Raw genomic sequence first — 15,772 nt, 5'->3', positions numbered from 1 at the left:
TTAAGACTACTAAAATGTCATGTCATCGTCCATTTCAGCGTGAGGCCGTGCACGAGCAAGCGTATCTTTGCTAGTGCTTGGCTCGTTTAAAAACCAAACCGAGTTGATCGGCTCACCTTCAACTAAACCGTAATCAAACAAGTGTATTTCCAAACACTTTTCGATAGAGTGTCTAGCAACTTGGACAACCCGATTCATTCGTAGCAAGTTCCATAAACTAAAAGTTAATGGGCTACCCGTAATATAATACAGCAAGCTCACCCACCCACCCTTATGGATTGGTTATCACACAATGTTAACCATCTAACCCACTACTCCACTAACTTAACTAATAACCAAATATGGAGATAAAAAAACGAAATCATGCAAATCATGTGGAAACAAAGAAAGTGGCACGTAACATTTTCACTCTTTGTCTTCCTCTGCCCGCTGCTGCCATTTTCACTTCGAGGTAAACCCTTATTCATACTCAAAAGTGATCTCTAATGTAAGTTTTCTATTAACCTCTTATATGTTTGCTTCTATTTGATTTCGATACATGAATTGTTGCTTTCAGATCTGAATTTTTGCTTTATCGAAAGAAGAACATGTTATTGCTAACAAATGCATTAATATGGGTCAATATGGGTCTTTTATAGATTGTTATGGGTGGTTTTAGGTAATGTTTTATAGTCAAAAGGGTTAGAGCGGGTCACTTAAAAGATGCAGAAACTAATCTACGGGTCAAATTGGGTCGGCAAAGTTAAGACCATGTTTGGATAAGCTTATTTTACCTCCTTATGACTTATTGACTTCTTGGAAAGTTCATCAAAACCTAAGTTGTGTTTTGGATTAATTTAACCACTTTAAGACCATGTGTAGTGGTTAAACAAAATAATGCCCGCACCAGGGGGCATTATTCGACACGTGGCAGTCCAGTCAGCATGTGGCATTATTCCAAAAGTGGCGTAGTGGGGCATTATTCCAATAATGCCCATGCAATCATTTCACAAATTTTTTTTTAATTTAAAACATAAAAAATTTCATTAATTTAAAATAAAAATTACACTACTTGAAATTAAAAAAAACCGAAAAAAAACACGGAAAATAAAAAAACCGAAAAAAAATAAAGTTAAAAAAAAAAGATGATCTAGAGTCCATATTTTTCTCGAATTTTTTGGCGACGCATTTACGCAAGGATCAACGCATCGCCTTGGAGGTGGTCGATAGGTTTGGAAAAAAAAAAAAAACGCATCGCCTTGAAAGTGTGAGTTTTTTTTTATAAAAAAAGTAGGAGAAAGTGGGTGATATTTATATAGTGGGTAAATATTGGAATTAAAAAAAATAAATAAACAATTGACCGTTGGCAACGGTCATGTCTCTCGCCCCTATGCAAATTCAGCGTTTTATTTAAAACGCCAACAACATTTTTTTTCAAAAAAACGCCTAAACACGCCTAGTGTAATTGGGGGGGGGGGCGTTTTACGGCGTTTTTTTTTTCAATTTTTTTAAAAATACCGCCCCACTACGGGTGGTCTAAGAAAATTACCTAACCTCTAGATCAAGTGATGGACTGATGGAGGACTTGCATTTCTCTTGGAAGATGTAGGTTCAACTCCGTGGTGCAGAGTGAGACACTGGTGAACAATGATATGGGACCTAGGGAAACTTGGGTTTGATCCTTGAGTCAAAAGAGTTTAACGGTAATTTCATCGTCGTGCCTACGAGCGGATAGGTTACTGAGTTTTTCCCGGAATTGATGGTGGATTTAGGTTATCCTGGGAGTACTCCGTTTGGTCCAGTAGGTGCCCGAGAGTGCTCATAATAATTTAGAACTATGACACGCAATTAATTTATTGTTTATACAATACTTCATTTTGGTTTTCATACTCTTCACTTTTATTCATTTTGGTTTTCATACTCTTCACCTTTAAGGCAACCAATGTTGAAACCTAAACTGCACCATAAACTGATTGACAAACTAAAATATATAGTCAGTTTTGACTAATGAGGAAAACATATTAAATCAATGGAAAATCATCGAATGCGTTCTGATTCATGACCTCCCCTATATATAAAAATGTTTTTGCAGTTTTACATCTAACGTTAAAAGCTTATTTGCGATAAACTTAGTTCTTTAAACATACCAGTCGTATCCAAAACCGTCTATATCGAAAACATACATGTCATACCTCCATATTTCCAAATGTTAGTTTTTGGTTCCACCGATATTATAGTTTTGATCACTGTTCTTAGGGCCATACCAGTCGTATCGGAAACCGTCTATATACACAATTTGATTTATACTTTTAAACCGTTTTTCTATATGGACCGACCATTTATGGGCTGGACCATTAATCACACGAAAAAACTAGAATAGACAACGAGACCTTCAAAGTTAACAAAATAGACATGTCTTTTTAGCCTTTAACAAAATAGACAAAGACAAAATGAGCCAATCTTTTTTATCCTTTACCAAAATAGACAAAGACAAAGTGAGCCAATCAAAAGACGCGAAATAAGGTCCCTCGGCTTAGATAGATTACACAAAAGCTCATAGTGAAATACAATAAAGTCTAAAAAAAACCAATAAACGTGTAAACAAAGGTCAAATAGCGGGCGGATAAAAAATTCAGGCTAAATAGCCGACATGTGAAAACAAAAGAGAGCTAAATAGCTTGAGGCTAAAAATTGAAGACTAAATCCGACTACTTGACATTTAGCCTACTTTTTACATGTGTCTCAATCTGTCTGGATATTACGTGGACTCCTTGTACTTCACCGTCAGCGGTTTTTTTATTTTTTTTATTTTACGCAAGTTAAGCCTAAGCCGTCCGGTCCTATTTGAAATTTTCTTAATTTTTTAACTTTTAATATATTTTTTTTATTTTAATTCATTTTTAGCTGGTGTTGGAATTAGGGGTGCAAACGAGCCGAGCCCGATCTCGTTTATCATATGAAATCTCGAGCTCGAGCTCGGCTCGACTCGAGCTTTATTTCTAAAGTTCGAGCTCGGCTCAAAGGTAATTATTCAAGCTCGAGCTCGGCTCGGGCTCGACTTGTTTAGTATTTATTAATTAATTTATTTTAATTATAATTAGTATTATACATATATTTTAGTTATTTTTTTATATTTATATAAATGGTAATTAATATTAATTTAAATTACAGTAACCCACAGAGAAAAAAAATCTTGATATGATCAAAAAATACTGACACGTGAATTACATCGATAAAAAACAAACGCAAGTTACAGAAGATATATAAAAGAACCACATAACACATATAAAAAACCACTAAATAACATATATACAAAAAAAACCTTTAAAACAAATATAGTTACTATTCATTAAGTTATTCTATTAATAGTATACAATTTTAGCTGGTGTTGGAATTAGGGGTGCAAACGAGCCGAGCCCAAGCTCGTTTATCATATGAAATCTCGAGCTCGAGCTCCGCTCGAGCTCGAGCTCGGCTCGACTCGAGCTTTATTATACGTGGGAATTAGAATCCACGATTAAGAAGAAATATCCTCAATTGTTTCAGTAAATCTCGAGGTCGAGATTTCTTTTAAGGGGGTGAGGATGTAACACCTCGAAAATTCCTGTCCATTAGAATAAAGACACGTGTCATGTGTGACAGACGTGTCAGAGAAAACCGGATTTTTAATAAAGAGATATATGGTAGGATTTCTAATAAAAAGAGGCGTCATGTATTTAAAATACCTCTGAACGACCCAAGGGCGACATGTTATTAAATCACCTCTGAGCGACCCGACATTTTTATAAATCCCAAGATCCTTAAATCAATTGATGATCATCTCATACGATAACCGGTTGCTCTTGAATAAATAAAGTTTTATCTTTATTAAGGGCCATGGAATTATAGGTTGTTACTACTCCTAAATTTAATAAAATTCTTATGAATAAGAATTGTTATAAGCTTGGCCAATTTCTATAAAATTCCAAGACTCATTTCTTTGAATCTCCGTCAAAATACAAGTCCCTTAATAGGTTGATATGAATGGGGAACATGTAAGAAGAAGTAAGGCATGCAATGACTGGTCTTGAAGGCCCCACATCTGAAAAGAGGCAGCATGTTTCGGGTTTTTGTGGTTGCATGGTCAAGACTTAAAAGTTTGCAAACTTTTGTCTTCTGGCCATCGCTTACGGACCACAAGGCCCTTGGCTTACGGTCCGTAAGCAGAGTACCTGGGAATGTTCCGCATGGATCGGTTACGGACCGCAAAGCCCTAGGCTTACGGTCCGTAAGGTGGGCACCTGAACCATGTTTCAGTAAAGTCTGTTACGAACCGCAAATCATGTAGCATACGGTCCGCAAGAGGTCCTTACGGACCGTAAGGCCTCAAGCTTACGGTCCGTAAGACCGTCGCTGGCAGTATGTTTTGGACAGCTGCCTGTCCAGCCCTTTAACCGACTTAAAACGTAAATTTCCGATTCTATGGGCTTCCTAGGCAGTATTTAGACCCTTAGGGACATCTGGGGTGATCTTGTAACTACCCTAGACTTGCTTGTCAAGATCTTGGAGCTTCTAGTTCACTATATAAAGAGTTTGAAGTGTGACCATATGAACTTGCTCATTTGGAACTTTGGCTAAAAGCTCTCTGGAACTCCTCTGGTCACCAACACATTTTCTTAGGCTCTCTAATCCATCTTAGGACTCTTGTAAGTGTCCTTAACCTTCTTTAATCCTTTCTAGCTTAGCTAATTAAGTAAAAGTCAAACCGTCGTAATTAAGGTTTGACTTCGTGATTAAGCATAATGTGCTTTGTCTAATCACGGATTAAAGATACCTTTAGGAAGGTAATTAAGTGGGTAACAAACCCTTAAAAGGGTGTTTCCAGATTCCCACTCTAAGCATGTTAATTGTCGAGTCAAAGCTATCTATAAAAAGTCAACAGAATGCTTAATTTCAAATTAACGCATAATTAGCAATGTAGGTTGAATGTAACCTGTTTGAACATTAATATAACTTGGTAATAAGTATAAGAACATGTTCCAACATGTTCAACTCGACAATTTTCTGTTTAGACCTGGTTTGGAACCGAAAGTCGCATAGTTTGACTTTCGCTTGACTTTCAGTTCTGACCCGTTTTAGTTAAGATTAAAAATACCTTAGAGCTTCTTTTGAACCTATTAACATGATAGTATATCCTCCTGTGATTATACAATGTGGTTCATTAGATATCTCATTCATATGCATGTTTCCGTTAAATGCCCATATGTTGACCATTATACCCGAATGTCCAAAAATTATAATTTTTGAAAATAAAAAGGGGTAGACACCTTAGTTACTGAAATATAAAGTTGTCCCCAAAATTTGACATCAGTTTGAGGTCTAGATTAAGAGTTATGCTCGTTAGCGTAATTAGAAGCTTTCTTAATAAATAATTAGCGTATTTAACGCATAACCTATCTCAACCCGAATTTTATACCAAAACTTTATACTCACTGTTATATAATAATATTTTGGGAATTTTAAAGATTTTTATTCATTTTTAGGCTGAGCATAACTATAGGGTCTAAGCTTATTTCGGCTTATGCCGGTTTTACCCTTTTTAGTCCTAAAATGAGTTTTACATAACCTTTTGACCCCAAACCTTTTTCTACTGATTTGTTATATTAAATATGATATTTTGAGCCTTCTGGAAATATAAAAATATCAGCTTTCCTTTTAAAACCCGGAAATGGCTCCAAATCGCCTTTTTAGGCGTTTTTACGACATAGTATATGTCAAAACGAGTTTATATATAAAAGGTCTAATACCTACTGATATATTTTATAAAAATATATATTATAACAGTAGACTAAAGTTGGGAACTCAGATTTTCCGTTTTTACCCTTTTGGCTTATGTAAAATTACCAAAATGCCCTTATGAGGCGTAAATGGCGTTTAAAAAACATTTGGGGCGTATTTGGACATACCTTACTGATATTACAATATATTTGGTGCATATGACCTCAGGAAACTTGCATATGACTTATGTGGTTACTCGTTACGCACTTTCGCGTTCGGATCGGTTTAAGTGACTAGTTCACGCATATTAGCCGAAACGGGTCAAACCATATCATCTAAGTCTCAAAATTCAGAATGTGTTTAGTTTACCCATATTATACAAGTATCCAAGCTTGTAGGGTCTAAATCACATTCCTTCCCGGTTTTCGCATTCCTTGCGATTAAACCATATTTATTCTTCGAAACTAACCGGTCTAAGCTTAGGCTATGTTAAAAGACCCGTCAGGATTCTAATAGGTTATTATAACCTTCGTTCCAGAATAGGAGCCCAGTAAAAGACACGTGCGTTTTCGAATTTGTGGTTATACTTGCTCAGGTAAATACTTTTAACTTATTTTCCCTTATACGGGCTTGAGGTACGGTATATAAAATACCGCTTGGTCGGGCGATTGACCCCATCTCATTAATAGTTGGGTATTATCAATGGGACCCGTTTAAAAACTTGGTGTTGTTTGTTTTTATGCCTTTGGGAGCTTAATGACCATGTCCCAGATATCCTTGGCATCATTTTTGGCCACGACCTTGACACCCGGGTGTAGGCGTACACCCGGTATTATGTCCATTATTTTTAAGGTATTAACGTTGGCTTCCCGCCGCGGACTTATACCATGTGGTGTGTCATTTAACCTTAAACCCGATACGACTCGGGCGACTGAACGGTTAACAAACATGTAAATCTTTTACAAGTTTAACTCTGATTAAATATTCCCAAGTTATAAAATGTTTTGTGCCTTGTGCATTTAAAACCAATTTTTAAATATTTTCAAAATGAGTCAGTTAAATTGTATTTACCAGTGCAAACTGACGTATTTTCCCCAAAAAGATTAAGTGCAGGTGCTATACGCAATAGGCTGGTTCCTCCTTAGCATCGTAGAGTCTCGCAAGCTTTTGGGATGCATATATCTGTTGAACAATTTCTTTCTTTTTCTTCGATCCGCCTGTGGATCTATTTTGACTGGTTGTGATACTTGATATTACAATTAATAGTTGAAATAAATCTATTTTCATTTGCTTCCGCTGTGCATTATAATTTGTGTTGTTTGACATATGATGATATCAACTACGTCGCGTAATCCCCCACCGGGCCCACCGGTGACACGTGGAAATTAGGGGTGTGACAGGTTGGTATCAGAGCCAACACTGAGTGAATTAAACACTAGCCTTTTGTGTTTAATCTCAGTGCACAAATTGCGCATTCTTCGAGTTCCGAGTCTAGACATCGAACATAGGACAAACTCTGTTTAGTTTTATTTTTGAGTCTTTTATTATGTTGTTGTTGTTGTCTGATTATCGTATGCAGGTCATCATGCCACCCAGATTCCTTCGCGGTAGAGGCAAAGGACCCGTGTCAGGACATGATCACGAGGCCGGGCCGTCGCATCGACGTACTCCTTCCATCACCATGAGCACCAGCCCGCAAGAGCCATGGAGGCTCTATGTCGAACCAGGAAGGCGATCAGTATCCCTTAGCTCCTCTCCTTCGTACCAACACTCATTTGGGCCCCATTCTGATAACGAGCCCAACAACCAGCCGCCAGCTTTCATACCTCTTCAGAGATCCAATTCTCATCATTCTTTTGGCGACCCAACACCCGTTTTCCAAAGCCGATTTAACCCGGCTAACCTTCTGCCTGAACCCGTGGGTTTTAACCCACTTGGACCAGAAGACCACTTTTCAGGGGAAAACGACATGGATGAGGATACTGACCCTATGGAGCCTGCTACGGGGACGCCCAACCACCCGATAGAGATATCTGACGGATCATCTTTCCACGGATCGCCTTATCGTGGTCCAGACAGCTACGAGGAGAGGTTCCGAAACATTGACTGGTACTTCACCCCGTCTGAACACTCGCATCATCAGCAGCAACAGGATCCTTCGGTGGGTCAACAGTTTGTGGCAGTCACGCCGCCGCCACCACCGCCAGTGGAGCAGCAGCCGCCTCCGGAGCCACCAAGGCGGAGAAGGTCTAATGCACGGATGTCCGTGCGAGGTGGAGTTCGGATTAGTACTCCCCAGCCATCAAGTGGCAGCCATTATCCGCCACTTCAGGAGGAAGAGGACCCATATGATGGTGGTCCGTCAAGCCCTATACCAGAAGTCAACTCAGTACCTGTGGTACCACCTTTGGGTTTCGATAACCCGATTCCTGCGTATGCTGGGTCAGCAGCATACAACCCATTCGAGCAGCCGGCGCACACCCACTACAACTACCACTATGGTTATGCGGAGGTAGATCCGTATCAAGTAGCTCGGGACTACAATGCCCTTCATCCTGAAGGACCATATGGAGGGCCATGGACTACTGGTTACCCGACTTATGGGTACCAGCATCAGCCACCTCCTCCACCGGTGTATCAGCCGCCACAGCCACAGATTCAGCAAGAAGTCCTTGAGAGGCTAAACCAAGTCGAACAGGAAGTTCGTGAAGACCGCAGAGAGCGGCAAGGTTTCTTCAAAGGGCTATCAGATTTGCTTAAGGGGAAGTCGAAGAGGAGGGGTCATTGAAAACCCTTGTTATTTATTTGTATTGTAATTCAGTCCCTGCGTGGACTTGTTATTCCAGTATTCAGCTCCTGCGTGAGCTTGTGGTTTGTATTCTGCTCCTGCGTGAGCAAGTTTGGCTAGTTAACCCCTGCGTGGGCTTGTTCTTGTTTCCCGCCCCTGCGTGGGCATTTTCATTTATTTTTAGTAGAAGTCCCGTTTGGGCAATTGTTGTACTGGTTTAAGACAATATCGTGAGATGATTTAATTAAGTTTTCATTTTATTGCATGCATAAAATATAAAGAAAAATGAAATATTTAAAAGGATCTGCCATTATAATTAATTGGTAAAATCTAAAGTGAACCAAGACCTAGCCTTATAATTTATAAACAAGGCCAAGATGGTAGTTCCATAATTAGGTTAAGATCCATAATTAACATCTCAATTTAGGACTATTCTGCGTTAATTACTAAAAGAATCTTAGAGGTAAAACCTAGCCTGTGTGTTATTCAAACCTGGCCAAGATGGTATAACCCACATAATAGATTCCAATCATTAACATCTAGTATGATAATGCTCTTGGCAAACTGTGAATCAGTAAAGTCACACAGGCCATGTATATTTGGGTTAATTTTTAATTCCCTTAAATTATTTAACCACTTCTTTGAAAGTGAAGTGCCTGTGGGCAATAATTAAATATCCTCCGTGACTAAAAAAAAACAGTGGCAGCTCATGACTCCCTGTTAATTAATGGTAGAGAACTATGATTCGACCTAAAACACCTAGATACTGTAAAATCTTGGTTATTAAATATCCTAATTGTCCTTGTGACTAGGCCTTATGTGCTAACAATAAAGTATTATAGGATAATAACAACATCCTAATGTTTTAATAAATTAACCTAAAATGGCAATTTAAAACCTTGGTTAATAAAACATAAAATACTATAAAGAGCCTTTAAGTGAAAATCTTGTCTATTAATTATATGTAGCGTTGAAGCTACATGACCAGATCAGAGGAAGCCAATAGCCATCCGGTTGAGAACCGTGATGATGCAAAGTTCCTAGTGACTAGTGCCGAGTTGAAAGCGATTGTGAATGAAGCGGTTGAGAAAGCCTTAGCGCGACAGTACAGTGAGTACAGTGAAACCCGCAGTAGAACTCTATCTGCACCACATGCGAAACCAAAGAATCATTCTGAGATTCGCAACAAGCCGCCACCTACTTCTCCCAAACCTAAGAAAGATGAGGATCGTCATTCCTCAAATGAAAACAGTGTTCACCCCAAGAAGCTTGTGGTTGATGAAGCCCCACGTGCTAAGGGTTGCACGTATAAGTATTTTGTGTCATGTAAACCTCGAGAGTTTACAGGGGAGAAAGGGGCAGTTGACTGTATGACATGGCTTGATGAAATTGAGACAGTGGTAGACATCAGTGGATGTGCTGAGAGGGATATGGTTAAGTTTGCATCCCAGTCTTTCAAAGGTGAGGCTCTAGCCTGGTGGGGAGCATTGATCCAGGCTTCTGGAAAAGCTACCCTGTACAGTATGTCTTGGGAGCAGTTTGTTGCTCTTATCAAGGAAAACTACTGCCCTCAGCATGAGGTTGAGCGTATTGAATCCGATTTCCTATCCTTGGTTATGAAGAACCTTGATTGCCAAGCATACCTCACCAGTTTCAACACCCTATCCAGATTGGTTCCTTATCTGGTAACCCCTGAACCAAAAAGGATCGCGCGTTTTATTGGGGGTTTGGCCCCAGAAATCAAGGCCAGTGTGAAAGCCTCGCGACCAGTTACATTCCGATCTGTCACCGACTTATCTCTGTCTCTCACTCAGGATGCAGCGAGACAGAGAGCTCTAAGAAGTTCGGAATCTGACAAGAGAAAACGTGAAGATGATAATTCACGTCGATCAAATAAGAAGCATAGGGGAAACCATGACGGTAAGAAAGGCTCTGAGACCAGAAGGAACGAGCATCGGTCGGGCGATAAGCCCAAGTGCAAGACCTGTCAAAAGCACCATTTTGGGAGGTGCAGGTTTGAACAGAAATCCCAGTCTAAGATGTGTGGGATATGCAAGTCTTCTGAACATCGGACTCTTGAATGCAAAAAGTTAAAAGATGCAACTTGTTTCAGTTGCAATGAGAAAGGGCACATCAAGACCAACTGCCCAAAGAATGCCAAGAAGGCGGAAGAAGGAAAGAAGACCAATGCCAGGGTCTTTCAAATGAATGTTCAAGAAGCCATCCAGAACGATAACGTCATAACTGGTACGTTTCTCATTAATGACGTTTTCGCAAGAGTTTTATTTGATTCTGGGGCAGATAAGTCTTTTGTGGATAGTAAATTCTGTGAGCTGTTAGGATTGCCTGTTAAAGCCCTTAGTGCTAAGTATGAGGTAGAGTTAGCAGATGGTACCTTAGAAACAGTCTCGACTGTGTTAGATGGATGTGCGATATCCATTAGGAACCACTCTTTTCCTCTATCCCTATTACCCTTCAAATTAGCCGGTTTCGACGTAGTATTGGGCATGGATTGGTTATCGCATAACCAAGCCCAGATAGTATGCAGTAGAAGGCAAGTAATAATCAAGACTCCATCTGGTGAGTCTCTCACCATTCAAGGAGATACGCGTCATGGATTGCCTAAGCAGATGTCTATGCTCAAAGCATCCCAATGTTTGAAGAATGGTTGTGTCATCTATATGGCACAAGTAACCATTGATGAGCAAAAGCCCAAGATTGAAGATATTCCCGTTATATCCGAATACCCTGAAGTCTTTCCAGAAGAACTGCCTGGTTTGCCGCCAAACAGACAAGTAGAGTTCAAAATCGATATCGTTCCTGGAGCTGCACCTATTGCTCGAGCACCTTATAGGCTAGCGCCAACGGAAATGAAGGAATTAAGAACGCAGCTAGACGATTTGCTAGCCAAAGGTTTCATTAGACCTAGCTCGTCTCCTTGGGGAGCACCAATTCTATTTGTCAAGAAGAAAGATGGTTCGATGCGTCTATGTATCGATTACCGAGAGCTCAACAAGGTTACCATAAAGAATAGGTATCCTCTACCCAGGATCGACGATCTATTCGATCAACTTCAAGGGGCAAGCTACTTCTCCAAGATCGACCTGAGATCGGGATATCATCAGTTGAAGGTTAAGGAAGAAGACGTGCACAAGACTGCGTTCAGGACTCGTTATGGCCACTACGAGTTCCTAGTGATGCCTTTCAGGCTCACAAACGCACCTGCCACATTCATGGATCTCATGAATCGCGTTTGCAAACCTTACTTGGATAAATTCATCATCGTCTTCATTGACGACATTCTCATTTATTCCAAGAGTAAAGCTGATCACGAGAAACACCTCCGTTGTATTCTGAAACTGCTTCATCAAGAAAAGCTATATGCGAAGTTTTCCAAATGTGAGTTTTGGTTGAGAGAAGTCCAATTTCTTGGACATGTGGTCAGTGAGCGTGGTATTCAAGTGGATCCCGAAAAAGTTGAAGCTGTCATGAATTGGCAGGAGCCAAAGACACCTACGGAAATCCGTAGTTTCCTAGGTTTGGCTGGATACTACAGGAGATTTATCGAAAACTTCTCAAGAATTGCAGCACCCCTAACTTTGTTGACTCGCAAGAATAGCAAGTTCAATTGGGGGCCTAAGCAGCAAGAGTCATTCGATACTTTGAAGCAGAAATTAAGTAACGCTCCCGTGTTGACGTTACCTGATGGGATCGATGAATTTGTAGTATATTGTGATGCATCACACACCGGGATGGGTTGTGTGTTGATGCAGAAAGGCAAGGTTATTGCCTACGCTTCACGACAATTGAAAGTGCACGAGAAGAATTACACCACTCATGATTTAGAATTGGGTGCCGTTGTATTTGCACTAAAGTTGTGGAGACATTATTTGTATGGCACCAAATGTGTGATCTATTCTGATCACAAAAGCCTTCAGCACCTGTTCAACCAGAAAGAATTGAACATGAGGCAGCGACGTTGGATGGAAACTCTAAACGACTATGATTGTGAAATAAGATACCATCCCGGCAAGGCCAATGTAGTCGCAGATGCCCTGAGCAGGAAGGAAAGGATAAAGCCAATCAGAATCAATGCCAAAAGCATTGAGGTCAGGAACAGTCTAAATGAAAGGTTGTTAGCCGCACAAAAAGAGGCAGTATTAGAAGCTAACTACCCCAATGAAAAGCTAGGAGTAACTGAAGAGCAGTTATCCTATGGTAAAGACGGAATCCTGAGGTTAAATGGAAGAATATGGGTTCCTGTTTTTTGTAACACCCTAGTTACTAAATTGCAATTTTACATGAAAATACCACAATTAGATGTGTAGTTAAGACCACACATACTGTACAAAATGCGGGTTTATTAAAAACTTTTACAATTTAAGTGATATACATAATGTGATTTAAATCACCGTTTAGAATAACGACAAAACAACGTTGCGGAAGCTTTATTTAATGTGTGTTCGGTTCTTGCTCGATACTCGATCTTCATCCGGGACCCTCGACATTCACCTGTGATCAAAACCAACTTAAAGGTCAGTTTTGATAATTAATTAAACTAATACAATGGGGAAATTAGGAAAATCCCACATGGATATCTTAAACCCAAATAAAAACTCATTTCTGACCTCCACCGTAACTTACGGTGGCACCGTAAGTTACGGTGGTCTCTGTGTTTCAATTATTCAACCGTACAACAGTAGGCATTTACCGTAACCAAATCATGTCCACCGTAACTTACGGTGGCACCGTAAGTTACGGTGGCCCCTGCATCATTCCTTTCCTTTTTGCCGTTTTTGACACGAAAACTTTCGTATCTTTCAAACCGCTCGTCTGTTTGACCTACCGTTTCTTCCTACGTGATTGTAAATTGAACCTCCATCAAATAGAGTCAAGACCCAACATCTGGATTAACAAAATTTTAAGACTTTTAAGTCTTCGGCTTATTAACCTTTTTTACCAAATTTGACCCGTTCGTGATTTTATCAAACAAACCTGTTGTTTGATTCTAATTTCTCATTTTTAACCAAATATTGTTTTCAAAACATTCTGTCTAAATAATTTAAATCCTTCGGTTTACCTATTAAGGTAACCGAATGCTCTTTTTTTTATTTTGCCTAACTTTCATAGAACTTCAAGTTCTACATGATGAGTTAATCTATTATACATACCTGGCTCGGATCAACTTACTAACCCGGTTTAATACCTTGCTTTATAATTGCTAATTAAGAGCGATGCGAGTATCCATTGGATATCTACTCCTGTAAACATATAACTCGACACCAGAATCATTAGTCGATATTGTCAAAAGGTGATGTCTACACCTTTTGACCCGTTTGGCCGAATTGACCGTTTATCTTTGCGAGATAATATTTATTATTATCTCATCTACATGACTCGCTCCTTTTAACACCGTATGCTCATTTTATTTATAACCCGTTTATTACCACTTTCGGCTCTTTATGTCTTTCGCGGGAAAGCGTCTTTTAAAACTAACGATTATTGTCAACGTGTGACTAAATTACCATTTGTCTTATTCGTAGTCAATATGACAAAAGAACATTTTAAAATATATGACTAGTGTAAGTTATACTTACCTTGCATCCTTGCGAGCTTCATACTTGAACTTGTATCCATTTGACCCGTTCATTTCCAAGCTCCTACCTAGCTTGTCAGAGTCAAACTACCATATCATATCCACAAGATGATTAGATTAGTCAACCGTTAACATGACCATCACACCTTATGGATTAACACACTTATTCACCAAAGTATGCTATTTATTCAACAACTATATTATTTACTTATTTATTTTTTTGTCATAATTCTTTCCATTCACTAACCATTTGACCCGTTAGTCAAGTTATTTATACAAACTAGTTAGTAAGTGATTTTGAACACTTTAAGCATGTCATATAAAGTGTTACTTGTTCCTAACAATAAATACTTCATGACTAAACAAGTATACGCAATCATATGTCTTTTTCTTGGTTAATAAGAACATTACTAAAGTGCAGCGATTTTGTATTCAGCTACTGTAATTGACCATTTTGACCCATTTAAAAGCTGAATAGATCAACATGTTCAAAAATGGATCGTAGAACTCTGAAATAGCTTTCTAGGCATATATGGTACGTCTTCTAACGATGTTCCTATGATTTTATATGATTTTTACAAAATCAGCTCTGAAGTAAAAAAAATGCTTCCAGTCAGCTTGCTGTCAAAACAGTTCAGCCGACTTCGGACACTGTTTTGACCCGTTTAACATCAGAATTTAACAAACATGTTCAAATATAAAACGTAGTATGTTTCAATAGCTTTCTGAGCATATAAGGCTCAACCTCACAGGTCGTTCCGATGATTTTATATGATTTTTTTTAAAACTGCAGCCCAATAATTTTTAATCCCGATCAGTTTTGTTATATTTTCTTGTTCAAGCATTTCATCAAGCACCTTGTGTGCAACACGAAACATCAAATTTCTCCAGCCCATTTAAGTGTTCTAAACCCTTAAATTCTAGCATAAGTAACAAGTACTAACATCAAACTTCAAATCCAACTTCAGGGAGTTCTACTAACACAATTTAACCATTATGATTCTAGGGTTCATCATGTTTCTACAAAACTCATTTAGCACATAATCGGGTGATCATGAATTCACAATTATGAACATCAATTCAACAAGTAAATGACTAGGGTTTACTCCTAGACATCAAATCATTCATAATTCATCATATAACAAACATGCAACCATCAAATTTCAGATTTCTAAGTTTACCTAGAAATCCAACTAGAGATTTTTCATAAAATTTACATACCTTATGACTCCCCTTTCAATGGGGATCAATAATCTATTCTTGATTTTCGACTTTGATCAGATTTGGACCTTCAATTTTGTGAATTAAGTGATGAACTAGGGCTTGGTGAGGTCTCCTGGTCGCCCCCTGCGTCCCATATACGACCAGACACACTTTTGTGTGTTTGGTCCTTAATTATTTTTTTTTTATCTAATGAAGTTTCAGATTTTACAAGATAAGCCCCTCCACTCTTGAATAACTTAAAGTTTGGTTGTTTCTAGCCCTATTATAAGTTATCTCTAGACTATTAGCTAACTAGGTTAAAATTCCTAGTTAGTAAATTCTTGTTTGTTTAATAATCCCAATATTCACCGGGTTACTTTTACCACTAAAGGTAAATTACCCGTCTTTTAATATAAACGTGGTTTGATTACCAAACCCGTTTTCGGGGT

The 15,772-nt window shown here is 38.8% G+C and overlaps 1 long non-coding RNA gene across 2 annotated transcripts; it reads right to left on the bottom strand.

Moving 5' to 3' along the window:
• Positions 1-13,626: 13,626 nt before the first annotated feature.
• LOC110867738 lies at positions 13,627-15,772 on the bottom strand. 2 transcript variants are annotated; one of them, XR_002551828.2, is made up of 3 exons: positions 15,342-15,772; positions 14,122-14,207; positions 13,627-13,785 (listed from the first exon to the last, which is right to left on the bottom strand). It is a non-coding gene; the product is annotated as an uncharacterized LOC110867738 (long non-coding RNA). The 2 variants fall into 2 exon arrangements; XR_004866048.1 differs by having other exon boundaries at positions 13,627-14,207.

Source organism: Helianthus annuus, chromosome 1, assembly GCF_002127325.2.
Source record: "Helianthus annuus cultivar XRQ/B chromosome 1, HanXRQr2.0-SUNRISE, whole genome shotgun sequence".
Classification (NCBI taxonomy): Eukaryota; Viridiplantae; Streptophyta; class Magnoliopsida; order Asterales; family Asteraceae; genus Helianthus; species Helianthus annuus.
Note: the sequence above shows the minus strand (reverse complement) of the source record. Positions and strands in the feature narration are given on the sequence as shown.